This window comes from Felis catus, chromosome X, assembly GCF_018350175.1.
Source record: "Felis catus isolate Fca126 chromosome X, F.catus_Fca126_mat1.0, whole genome shotgun sequence".
In the NCBI taxonomy this organism is placed as follows: domain Eukaryota; kingdom Metazoa; phylum Chordata; class Mammalia; order Carnivora; family Felidae; genus Felis; species Felis catus.
In genome coordinates, this window is record NC_058386.1 from 111,527,350 (window position 1) to 111,540,971 (window position 13,622).

Here is a 13,622-nt window from a genome sequence, read left to right on the forward strand (position 1 = left end):
CCTGTAGCCTCTTTAACACTGGAAACAGGGGAGCTGATGCCTCTAAATCTCATGAGATTAAAAAAGATGTTCCAGAAAACACAGAAGCAATTCAGAGAACAATCCCTAGATCTAGGTTTCTCTGGAACTCTGAGCACCAAAATCAGTATCAGCCACACTTCAAGCAGGAAAAGTAGAAGCAATATATGTGTGTAGTATACACATATATTCATAGAGAGTATAGAGTTCTAAATATATATAAAATAGATACAATTTTAAATATCATATGTATGTATGTGTATATGCGCATATATATTATATACATATTTATATATATATGGCCTTATATAGTATTTGGAGGTAGTCACGCTGTCTCTGTCTATGAGGCTGTTGTCTCACGTGAAATGCTGAACCAGGGGAAACGTGCAAGAAGGGGAGATGAGACCAGGCTGACACCTACAAGCACCGGCTGAAACTCCATGAGGATTGATGGAAACCCATGGCAGTTCTTGCCTCTGCCCTTAGAGACGAGGGTATCCTGTAGAAGCAGAGGCCTTCCAGAACGGAACTGAAGACACCCTCTTGGTCCTGGAGTCAGAGAAGCCGAAGTCAGACTCCGGGAAGATAGAACAACCGATGAGGTGACCCAGCAGATTGGCCACAAAGTGTGTGAGCCACAAAACGGTCACCGCTTCCCTCCTGCCCCTGAAAATCCCCGGGAATCTCCCTTGTGTTCTCCTCTGTCCAGAAACACGGGAGAGTGGAGACCAGGGAAATTGTCCATCAGCCTGGCCACCTTGTAGTATGACAAAGGCATCAAATGGCCATTGCACGAAGGCGGTCAGGAGGAGCCCTGCCGCAGAGAAGAAACCCCAGAGCAGGTGGTTAGGCAGGCATGCATAAGGGAGGGCCTATTCATCGATCGCATTGGGAACATACCTATCCTCTGACTGGGTGGACTTTGCCACAGCGGGGACTCGAGGAAGGTGAGCCACTAATCTGGATACGGATTTGTTTAACCTTCCTATTGTTCATTTATCAAGTGGCATTAAGTGAGAGTTTAGAGCAGATTCGATTTTACATTTCTCAACATAAACTAGCGAGATCACCGGGTGGGCCACGTGAACTGTCAGGGATGGTAGTTCAGTTTCCTCTACTTGAGAGTTAAAAATAGACCCCAACTTTTGAAATGACTGCTAATTATAGAGGTTTTGCAGAGTGCTTTTGTAGGGGATTCTAAGATGGAAAATGAGGGGGCACCGGGGTGGCTCCGTCGGTTGAGCGTCCACTGTTGATTTCGGCTCAGGTCGTGATCTCGTGGTTCCAGCCCCATGTTGGTTGTGGGATGGAGTCCCGAGTCAGGCTTCGTGCTGAGCCTGCTTGAGATTCTCTCTTTCTCTCTCTCTCCCTCTGCCACTCTCCCCCAGTCACACGCCCTCTCTCTCTTTCTCTCTCACCCTCTCTAAAAGAAAAAAGAAAAACAGTTTTCAAAAGATGGAAAATGAGTTGAGAGGTTCCCACTGCTTCTTTGGCAACATTTAATTTCTCAGAGCAGTGGGTGAAAACTCGCAGACCACGTACTGGAAACATCTAAGCCGGCGACACGGCTTAGCGTACTCACAGAAATACCGTTCCCAGCCAACAGAGCGGCCACGGCTCAAACACATGAGACTTCCGGGCCCGGGCAAGGAGCCGTGCACGCAGTAGGTGGTGTGCCGACTTGGCTTCCAGACTCTGCTCTGGCCCCAGCTGCCTATGATCCTGGATGGGTCCTTCCCTCCTTGGGGCCTCCTGTGTGTCAGAGAAACTGGATCAATCATGTTTCGCTGGCGGGAACGTAAAACGGTAGAGCCATAGAGGCAATCTCTTATAAACCGAAACATGCAACCAACATATATATTTTCAAACAACTAAATTATCTGAACATATTTACTGGTGCATGCATTTATCAATTTTAATTGCTTCAACTTCGAAGTTGAAAATGATCTTTATGAATAAGTGTTATTTATGAGAAAGAGATTGAATGTGTACTCCCCACGTGTCATAGTTTTTGTTTTTCCTTTGCACGTGTGCGATGGAGCCGGAACAGAGAAGGAAAGTGTATTTGATAAGTTAAGAAGCATGTAAAGAACTGTCAAGGCCCAGACTGCAAAAGAGCCTAGAAGTTTTCTAGAATGTTTATGTAAATCATTTCTCAAATAAATCACAGTTACAGAAGAGAAAGAAAGAAAGAAAGAAAGAAAGAGAAAGAAAGAAAGTCTGAAAACGACCTTGTTGGAAACCAAAAGAGTTCCCGTAAGGAATTTGAGGTATTCCCCGGACACTTGTGATGTTTCCTTCATTCAACAAATGTTCATTGAGGATTTTTAGCGCCGGGTACTCTCTGAGGATTTCTAGCGCCGGGATTTCTAGCGCCGGATTTCCACAAGGGGTGGAAAAGACCAGGTGTCGATACTTTGCACATCTCATACTTCAGGGGCACGCTGCCCTGGCAAAAAATCTGCCGTGAGTCCCGAGATGGCTCAGGGTCTCACACAACGTGAAGTTCACAGGGGCAGGCAGAAGCAGGGTCAGGACTAAGTTGAAACAAGTGAGGCACTCCAGGTGCAAAATTTTAGGAACTGCTGAAGCACTTGGCAATCAATATGAGGAATGGCTTACCGACGTTTTTTTTTAAGAGTGCTCAAAGGTTGGTTGGTTGGTTATTTATTTATTTATTATTTTGAGAGAGAGCATGCGTGCATTGAGTAAGGGCGAGGGGGCAGAGGGGGAGAGAGAATCTTACGCAGCCTCCACGCTCCTCGTGCAGCCCACCTCGGGGCTTGATCCTGGGATCATGACCTGACCCAAAATGAAGAGTCGGACGCCCAACCGACAGAGCCACCCAGGTGCCCCTCAAAGGTTATTTACTGGCGGAACAAGTTTGTGGAGACAAATTTCCGCGCTTGCCCTTCCAACTTCACTGCGTGTCATAATCTGGTCCCTTTAATATCTGTTCAACCTCATCCCTCAAAAGATTCAGCCTCAAACTTGAGGCTCCTTGTGGTTCCTGAAGCTCATCACACTCTTGGGTACCCGGGCTTCCTCAGTGATGTCACCTGCAGAAGGCCCTCCCTCCCCTCTATTCACCGGTCCATCTGCCGTCCCATCTTGTTCCTCCTGTACATTTGAGTTTATGCCGCGGCTCCTCTGAGAAGCTCTCCCTGACAATCCAGGTTGACGCACTGGCACGTCGCCTGCTCTCCCACCACGCTTTGGATGCTCACCCAGAAGACTGGGACCTTTTTCAGGATGAGCGCTATGTGCCTTTTCATTTCTGTATCCCCGTGCTTAAGAGAGCCTAGAGCGGTAGAAACCTAATGAACATCTTCTACATAACTGAACGGGTTATACAGTGCCACGATTCGGGGAGCCTTGACTCTGACCCCAGTTCAGCACCCTAGCTGTCTCTGTGACCTTTCTCAAGTCGCTCTTCTTCTCTGACTCTTCATTTGCTCACCTGAAGGAATGGAACTGGCGCAACTCTAGGTTCTTTCTACCTCTACCGTTATGTTCTTTTCCTTCTGGGTGTCCATCCTGAACCTAGTGAATACATAATATTTACTGGGTACATACCACATTGAGAGTCTTCCCAGAATATCTTTCTTCTTCATCAAACACTGTCAATATTGCCATTGTGCGGTAGAATTGGAATTAGAATTGTTCTGTCTTGGAGATCCAAGCCCCTTCATTCTATGGCCTTAGTCTACCACTGGACTATGAAATTCCATTAAATTTAGCAAAAATGGCTCCCTGTCGTTTCTTTTTTGTTATTTTTTTTAATGTTTTTCGTTATTTTTTAGACAGAGAGACAGAGCAAGTGGGAGAGGGGCAGAGAGAGAGAGGGAGACACAGAATCCGAAGCAGGCTGCAGGCTCTGAGCTGTCAGCACAGAGCCCGACGCGGGGCTCGGACCCACAAGCCGTGAGACCATGACCTGGGCCGAAATCGGACCTTCAACTGACTGAGCCACCCAGGCGCCCCGGTTCGCGGTCATTTCTTATAAATCAAAATTAATGCAAAATAATCGTGATGAGCACAATGTCAAAATTTTCTTTTTTTCTTTTTTCTTTTAGTTCATTTATGCATTTTGAGAGAGAGAGAGAGAGAGAGAGAGGTCACAAGAGGGGCAGAGAGAGGGAGACAGAGAGAATCGCAAGCAGGCTCCGCACTGTCAGCGCAAAGCCCGACACAGGGCTCGAACTCAGGAACCTGTGAGGTCATGACCTGAGCCAAAACCAAGAGTTGGACCCTGGATCGACTGAGCCACCCAGGTGCCCCTCAAAATTTTAAATACAGGATTCGACCTTGTACTTGCACAACTGTGATAATCACACATGTGAAGGGAACAGCAGGTGCCACAAGCCAGACACTGAATATGTACTCTCGCTGGCAATGCCTTCTAAAGGCCATCACTTCCTAAAGAGGGGAGTTGGCAAGACGTTACCTTTATATGTTCTGGCACTCCACAGTGCTGCAGGGCAAAAGGGATAGTTTGATTTCATTACAAATATCTATTTGTCCAATTTTTGAGAATATTATCAAGAGCACTCAGCAAGTTACACAAGTTATACTCATTAATGTATTTGACTTTTTGAAAATGAAGTTTGATCAAATGTCAAACGTTTCTTGAAAAAAATATTTTTTGCCAGGAAGAGAAACATTTTCCAAAAACTTTGATACTTTATTCGCTTAACACAACTGTGTAGATGACAACGGTGCTCACTTCGTTTTTAGAAATTTATTTTTCACGAGTTTTCTCCACCACCATGGTCTGGAAACGTGGTGTGTAATTTTCTGTTTGCAATTATTGGTGTCTGTATTTTATACAAATTCTTGTGTGCACCTAAGTGCAGTAAAATCTTGGTTTGCGAGCATAATTCGTTCTGGAAACATGCTTGTCATCCAAAGCACTTGTCTATCAAAGCGGATTTCCCCATAAGAAATAATGGAAACTCAGATGATCCGTTCCAGAACCCGAAAATATTCGTATCAAGATGATTACAATACTGTAATAGAAAACAAAATAATAAATAAAATACAAAATAGAAAGAGTAATAAACAAATTAACCCGCACTTACTTTTGAAATCTTCGTGGCTGGTGTGAAGGAGACAAGAGAGAGGAGGGTTATGGTGTAGGACAACTTTCACTGTCACTCACGGAATCACTGCTCCCTGTTAGCTCAATGGAATCTTTTTCTGCACGGGGGCCATTGTATATGCTCGCACGGATGTTGACTACAGTAGAGTATTAATCAACTCTGGTCATAGACTGTATTTAATGTAACTGGTGATAAGGCAGCAGAGGAAAGGGTCTCTGTCTGCAGGCAGCCTGAATGAATGAAGCAAAGCATTCCTGAGCTTACTCTTGTCTGGAAAAGTATAGGACCGTCCACAGGTGCCTTGAAGTGACAAAAAATACACTACTGCCAGTTGTGGGCACCTTCCAACGTTCTGAAAAATCACTGATTTCTGCCGAACGCTGCAGACTGAGACCGAGCATCCAAGCATGGGAGATGATCACCCACAATCCCTCAGAGCGAGAGCGAGAGAGAGAGAGAGAGAGAAGAACCGTTGGCTCAGTGGTGATCATGTGATGTTCGGCACCACGTACTACTCATATTGCAAGACATCTCTCATTTATTTAAATTATTAGTTAATAATTAAATTCTTTAATAATATATAATAATATATGTAATTGTACATATAATATAATAATATATGTATAACTATATATAATATAATTATATATAATTAATAATTAGTTAATAAATTATTATTTAGTTAAAATTTATTAGAAATGTTTGCTCGTCTGCGGAACACTGCAGAACAAGTTACTCACAATCCAAGGTTTTATTGTATTTAATATTTTAATTTAGATGGCTATAGGTAGTGAATATAAATTACTTAAATATGTATTATACATGAGTTACATATGACATTTAGTCCAAATAGGTTGTATTAATTTAAAAATATATTTGTAAATTATACAATTAATTAATGAAAATAAGACGTCAGAAGGACTTTTTTCAGGAAAAGAGGAAGTGGAAACTTGTCGAAATTACAGGAGTCAATCCGTTACAATTTGGACATGGAAAAGTATCCTTGGCATTGACAGGTATCGTAGCTACCAAACATTAAAGAGCAGTCCCTGCCCACGTGGAACCAATGCAGAACCAAGAAGCAGACCGATTAACTGCAAGTGGCAGTGCTCTGCCAGTAAAGGGCCGGAAGGAGAACTACCGAGGTCTTACTGTAGTTGGGTGACCCAGCACTTCTCTGAGGAGTTGACCTTTAAGGAGAGAGGGGACGGGTGAGAAGACGTGGGAAGCAGAGCTGAGGCAGGGGGAAGAAGAGCCGCAAAGGCCCACGAATGGGCGCAGGCTGCCACATGCAGGGAACCAGGAGGCCGGCGTGGGGCAGCACAGGGATGGGGGAAGGGAGGGCTACCAAGTGTGTTTGCACACGTCCGCGGTTCTTTCCAACTGCCCTTCCGTGATTGCATGGTCAGTCGCACGGGGCTGAAAGGGTCGAAGTTATGGTTAAAGTAGATACACACAGGCGTTCCCGGCTGGCTCGGTCTGTTAAGCATCTGACAGTGGACTTCAGCTTAGGTCACGATCTTGAGACCCCACGTGGGGATCTGCGCTGACAGCATGCAGCCTGCTTGAGATTCTCTCTCTCCCTCTTTCTCTTCCTCTCTCTCTGCACCTCCACCGGTCACACACTCTCAAAATAAATAAACATTTTTGCAAAAGAAGGGAAAAGAACCAAAAAACCCAAGCAGTTTAAACACAGGTCTGTGCCGCCCACTGCTGCCATCATAAGGGACTTTTGCCAGAAGGTGATAACTCTATTCCTCTTCTTAGGCTCCCTGACCGTCATTTTTAGCGATTCCATGAATTGGATAAGGAGCTTCTGGAAAGTCTACTGGAAGCAGAACATCAGGTATAATAAGCAGAGATCTGGGGTGCCTGGGAGGCTCCGTAGGTTGAGAGTCTGACTTCGGCTCAGGTCATGATCTCACGGTTCGTGAGTTCAAGCCCTGCATCCGGCCTGCTGTCATGAGCACGGAGCCCACACTGAGCCTGCTTCAGATCTTCCGTCCCTCTCTCTCTCTCTCTGCCCCTCCCCTGCTCTCTCTCTTAAATGGAATAAACATTTATTTTAAAAAATAAGCAGAGACCTGCTGCCCATCCAAGGGCACAATTGCTCGCGACCCTGATTTTTGTTCATCCCACATGATCTACTTGTCACGTATTCGCCCTTTCCTGAACCATCAGGGTAAGTTGTCATGGAAGAAGGACACGGAGATTAGCACCTGAGGTTAATATGACCCCCCCCTGCCGCCATCAAAGCTCCTGAATCCATTTCCTGCTTCCACCGGACTCGCTGTTTACCGCTGTCCCCTCTCCTCTATAAGAGAGCCGGCCTCTGCTTTGTTCTCTGAATTCGCCTGTGGTTTGGCTGGAGCTTGCTTGGCCCGGATGGCAGTTCTCGGCTATTCCCAAACACGTGCATTTTGCTGGCGAAATAACTGACGGTTTTCTTTTGAAGGTTAGCAACTTCTTCACCCGGCGAGGCAAAGTCCGCACGCTCTTTGGACTTTACGTCTCAATTTAGTAAGGAATGGAGTTTCCCTTTTGTGAGGTCCGGGCCCAGAGCTGCACGGCTCTCAAGAGCGCACGCAGTGGAGGGAGGGACGCCCGGGTTGAACTCTGGCTTCAGCTCCCAACCAGCTGTCTGACCTTGAGCAAGGACGTGCTCCCTGGGGGCTCAGGTTCCTCGGGTGTTGAGGGGAAATCGCAGCCCCTGCCTCATGAGGTAGCTGTGGGGGTGAGGTGAGCGGGATGGGCAGAAGCCCCAGCCCATCCTGGCACGAGGTAGGTGCTCTGCAAACGTGCTGCTCGGGGTTGGTGCTGCCTGTGGGAGACAGTCGTGGCCCAGAACCCAGGAGAGGCTACCAGCTCCGGGGCAGAGAGCAGTGCATGGTGGGTCATTCACTGATGGGCAGGGATCTCCTTTGGGGCACACACAGAGAGCAGACTCCCCTACGGGCCCAGCACTGGCTAAGGGACACCAGCTTAGGCCTGTGTGACAGGACAGGTGTCCCTGGGAGTCCTCAGTGCTGAAGGGCTGAGGCCGAGGCTGGGGCAGGTGAGAGCTAGGCCCTCCCTCCCCTGGGAGCTCCCATCAGGGAGGGAGAGTGAGCAGAGAATGTTCCAGATCCAGGGTCAGATGACAATTAGGGACCAGTGGGAGACTGTGGGCCAGGGGCAGCCAGAGGCTGTGGAGTCCAGGGGCAGCATCGGAGGCGTGGAAAGAACTTGGCTTCAAGGGAGACCCGGCTCCCAGTGGTTCCTCCAGGGACCCCCGCCTTTGCTCTTGGCCGGGGGCTCCGTACGGAACATTTTTTTTTTCCACATCCCCTTTGCTGAACTGAGGCTCCTGCCACCATCCACCTCCCCTGCTTGTGGTGAGGAATAAAAATAATTCATTCAATATGTGTTAGAACCCATCTAAGTGCCAGCCACTTATCTAGGTGTGAAATCACCGTGAACTAGGCCTCATTCAAATGGATCATCCAGGAGACACCAGCCGGACAGAGAAACTGCCAGGTAATGGTACGCACGCTGCAGAAAGTGGAGATGGGATGGAGAGATGGGAAAGGGTGGACCGTATCTCCCTGTGGTGGTCAGGGAAGCCTCTGCGAGGAGGAGACATCTCACCCGCAGCGGAGTAAAAGGCCTTGGCAGTCAGTCCATTTCCAAGGGCCCTGGCCTCTGCAGAATAGCCTCTTCCCCAAGGCCGGGTGCAGGTGAAGGGGCCCGCGCTTCGGCGGTCTTCGCGGTCTGCGTGGGGGGTGAAGCTCACGTCCGTGGGTCTCGGCCTGCTCCCGATCTCTTGCTCCTGAACACCTGCCCTGCTCCGGCCTCAGAGGAGGAGACCGTGGTCGTGCAGAGACTGCTGCATGAGCAAGTACCACTGCATGCAACTGTTTCCCGGCAACAGGTGTATACTAACACACACGGCAACACACTTGTGCATGTACGTGCACAGACACGTGTGCGTATTGTCCCCCACTGGTTTTCCTTTCCTGGCTGAAGCCTGATTGATACAGATTTTATACTGAGAGTGGTTCCAGAAAAACGGAATGCTAAGGATGAGTACTTTGAAATTGCTCTGGGTTTATGGGATTTCTTCTTTAATCTGATTCGCTTTAAAGGCATTAGTGACTCTGTTTCCAATGGTGAAAGAGCACTGGTATTCTGTGGCAGAAGTGACCACTGAGTTTCTCAAACTATGACATCTGGATGCCTATAATCAAGAACCTACAGGGGCGCCTGGGTGGCGCAGTCGGTTGAGCGTCCGACTTCAGCCAGGTCACGATCTCGCGGTCCGTGGGTTCGAGCCCCGCGTCGGGCTCTGGGCTGATGGCTCAGAGCCTGGAGCCTGTTTCCGATTCTGTGTCTCCCTCTCTGTCTCTGCCCCTCCCCTGTTCATGCTCTGTCTCTCTCTGTCCCAAAAATAAATAAACGTTGAAAAAAAAAATTAAAAAAAAAAATCAAGAACCTACAGAATCCGAAGGTCGGCGTAAACAGTAGGTGCTACCTGGGAACATTTTAGTCAAAATAAGGAGTATATGGTAGAGGAGTGGTTGCCTCCAAGTCAGCTAGAGAATATAGGGAAAGAAAATAATGCCCTCATGTCCTTAAAGTCCCAGCTCAAGGTCTACATAAAGGATATGCAAGCTTCTAGGAACTAGCCACGAAAGAAATCATTATCTCCCGTGGCCACAGGGCCAAGAGGTGGGAAAACCAAATTCAAAGTCTACTCTTGTCATCTTCTGTATTACAACACAGCATGAAGTCCCAGATTGTCATGGTTTTTTCACATAATGTTAGGGCACTACTTGGGAATGGTCGGGGCCCTGAAAATTGTAGCGCAGCACATAGGCACAGCCTGATGACGCTGTGCCATCCGAACCCCCGAATTCTCTGAGGTGTCTTTGCCAACAGATGCAGACTTTCTGAGGAGGTATTTCCTCTCTGTCTGAAGAATCTGTCATAATCTTGCCTGACGTGGCCGCCTCGCAGGGCACTAGTCACCCTGCACCGAAGCTACATCCAGCACCTCTCGTTCCTTCAAAGCCCTGCAACGGGCCTCAAATTCCCACAGGCCAAAAACTGTGGGTTTTAGCGAGACCTATGCACAGGTGTAGAATTTTCCCAAACAACGGCATGATTTTTCTAAAACGAGGAGTTAGAAATCTGGGAAATTTGTGCAGGAAAATACTTGAAGGTAGAGTATGAAGAAAAAATAAAGTCAAGGTAGGCCAAATTTATTGACAGGGAGTCATTAAGCCAAGGCTGTGGAGTCAGTGGTTTTGCTTGAGCAGATAGGGGGATGGCTCTAACAGTTTGCTCGGTCGGCTGACTGAGATACGTCCCAAAGGTGGCCCATCCTTCTTTCAGGAGAAATGCGAGAACTTTCACGATGTACTGCAGAGGAAAAATCCAAAGCCTTAAGGAGACTGGAAAGTTAGAGTGAATTTATCATGTAAGATGTGTTCACTCACCCTGGGAGTTCTAAGAGATACAATTTCCACCAAGGCCATGGTAAAATGCTTTCTAAGGGGAGCCCAGGCATCTGTGGCGGCTCTTCTCTTCTCTGCTGGTCAGAAATTACTGCGGGCTTGTCCTTGAGGAAGGACCATGCTACATCGCCAAATATTTATGCTGTGAAGTGCTGTCCCAAGTTTCCCCAATTGACCCCGGGCCAATTGCTAGGGTGACAATGCATAGTGGAAAGGTACATAATGAGAATTCCATGAGACTATTCAATATTGGCTCTGACCCGACACTAATTCCAGGCGACTCAAATACATACATCAATGTTGTTCTCTGGTTAGAGTATTGGCTTATGGAGGTCAGGCAATCAGTGTGGTTTTATCTTAGGTTCCCTCTCACAATGAATCCAATTAGTCAATGAATCCATGCTCTGGTCATTTCCAAGAGCCATAGTGCAGAATTAGTAAGTGGCAGAATTTCCACATTGGCTCCCTGACCTATGGAATGAGGGCTATTCTGGTAACAAAGGCTACACAGAAGCCGCTAGAACTGCCCTACCTATAAAAATAGTCAACCCAAAGCAATATCATATTCCTGTAGGGAGTGGAGTGATTTCGCCACCATTAGAATTAGAAAGATGCAGAGTTGTGATTCTTAGGACATCCCTTCCAACTTCCATACTTGCCTTATGCAGAAAAGATGGATCTTAGAGAAAGAGAGATTATTATCATCAGCCTAATGATGGCTATTCCAATTACAGCTGCTGTTCTACATGTGGGTTTGTTGTTTTAGCAATCAACACATCCCCAGGCACTGGGTATACAGTATTGGTTGGGTAAATGCTTTTTTCCTTCTTCAGTGAATATCACCAGAAGGAGTTTGCCTTGAGCTGGAAAGGGCAGCAATGCACCTTCACTTCCTCCTTCAGGCTATATCAGCCTGACATCTCTATATCAGAGATGAGCTTATGTCATAAATTATTCCTTAAGGACGGGGCGCCTGGGTGGCTCAGGCGGTTGGTTGGCCGACTACAGCTCAGGTCATGATCTCGCGGTCTGTGAGTTCGAGCCCTGCGTCAGGCTCTGTCCTGAGAGCTCAGAGCCTGGAGCCTGCTTCCAATTCTGTGTCTCCCCCACTCTCTGCCCCTTCCCTGCTTGCTCTCTGTCTCTCTCTCTCTCTCAAAAATAATAAACAATAAAATTTTTTTTAAATTATTCCTTAGGGACTTTGATTACATAAATTATTCTTTCAGGACTTTGATGACCTTTCTCTTACTGCATGCAGGATACTGTTTCGTTGCATTGATGACATTATTCTGGTTGATAAAGAAGTTGAAACTAATATGGCCACATTGGCAACGCACTTGAATGACAGAACATGTAAAATAATTTGGTAAATAATTCCCACACAAAATCAGGCGCCTTCCCAATTAGTGAAATTTTTACTAGAAATTCTAGTAGTCTGGGAAATGTCAAGATAGTGCTCATAGGTGAACAGAAAGTTCCTACATCTTGCCTCACCACCAAGAAGGAACTCAGCAACGAGGTGGCCTGTTGAGATGCTGGTGGTAACATATAACACATCGTGGTGTGGCACTATGATCCACGGACAAGTGATCCGAAAACCTGCTACTTTGGAATGGAACCCCCAGAAAAAGAGAAAGTTCTGTGCTCTTACACCTATGGCTTCACAGGGAGTTCCCCGTGACCAGAGGACTAGAAAAGAAATAACACTGTGCTCGATTTTCAGTTATTACTTCACAATAGCCATGCACCATCAAATTGATTTTCTTTTTTTTTTTTTTAATTTTTTTTTTCAACGTTTATTTATTTTTGGGACAGAGAGAGACAGAGCATGAACGGGGGAGGGGCAGAGAGAGAGGGAGACACAGAATTGGAAGCAGGCTCCAGGCTGTGAGCCATCAGCCCAGAGCCCCACACGGGGCTCGAACTCCCGGACCGCGAGATCGTGACCTGGCTGAAGTCGGACGCTTAACCGACTGCGCCACCCAGGCGCCCCTGATTTTCTATTGTTGTATAACAAGTTACCCCGAATTAACAGCTCAAAACAATGCAAGTATTTTAGCAAACAGTTCTGTAGGTCAGCAGCCAAGGCAGGCTCCATTGGTTTCTCTGCTTAGGGTCTCGTAAATTTGAAGTCAAGGCGTTGACCATGCGGGCTCATTAAAGACTCGGAGAAAGAAATTGCTTCCAAGCTCATTCAGGTCTAGTTTAATAAGGATGTAGGACTGAGGGCCCTATCTCCTTGCTGTCTCCTAGCTGAGGCCACTCTAGGTTCCCGGGACCACTCCTACACCTTCTTCAGAGTGGTAATGGAACATGATGGTCACAGTGGCTATGATGGTTACTCACGGGCTCAACAAAATTAACTTCCACTTAACCATGACCCATCTCACTAGAGCCACTGCAGACCGCGTAATCTGCTGGCAGCACACCAACAATAAGCGGCCAATATGATACTGTTTCTGAGAGTGGTAGGTCAGCTTCAAGGTGACAAGGTGATTCCTTGGGTCTAATTTCATAACTGAAGCAGTGCTTTGCTCTTACTCAGATAGTTATTCTGGATATGGATTTTCTTCCCACTCAGAGTTCTCATAGAAAACCAGCATTTGTAGTCTTAAAAATGTCATATCCAAGGGTGGGGCTCAGTCAGTTAAGCATCAGACTTCAGCTCAGGTCATGATCTCATGGTTCGTGAGTTTGAGCCCCGCTTCCGCCTTGCTGCTATCAGCATGGAGCCTGCTTTGGATCTTCTGCCTCCCCTCTGCCCCTCCCCTGCTCACGCGTGTGTTCTCTCTCTCTCTCTCTCTCTTCTGCCCCCTCTCTCTCTGCCCCTCCCCTGCTCATGCATTTCACTCTCTCCATTTCTCTCTCACTCTCTCTCTCAAAAATAAACACTTAAAAATGTCATATCCACCATCATGGTATTCTACACTGTATCATGTCTAAGAATGAAAATCACTTTACAGGAAATAAAGTACAGCAGTGGGGTCGTGCTAATGGATTTCACTGG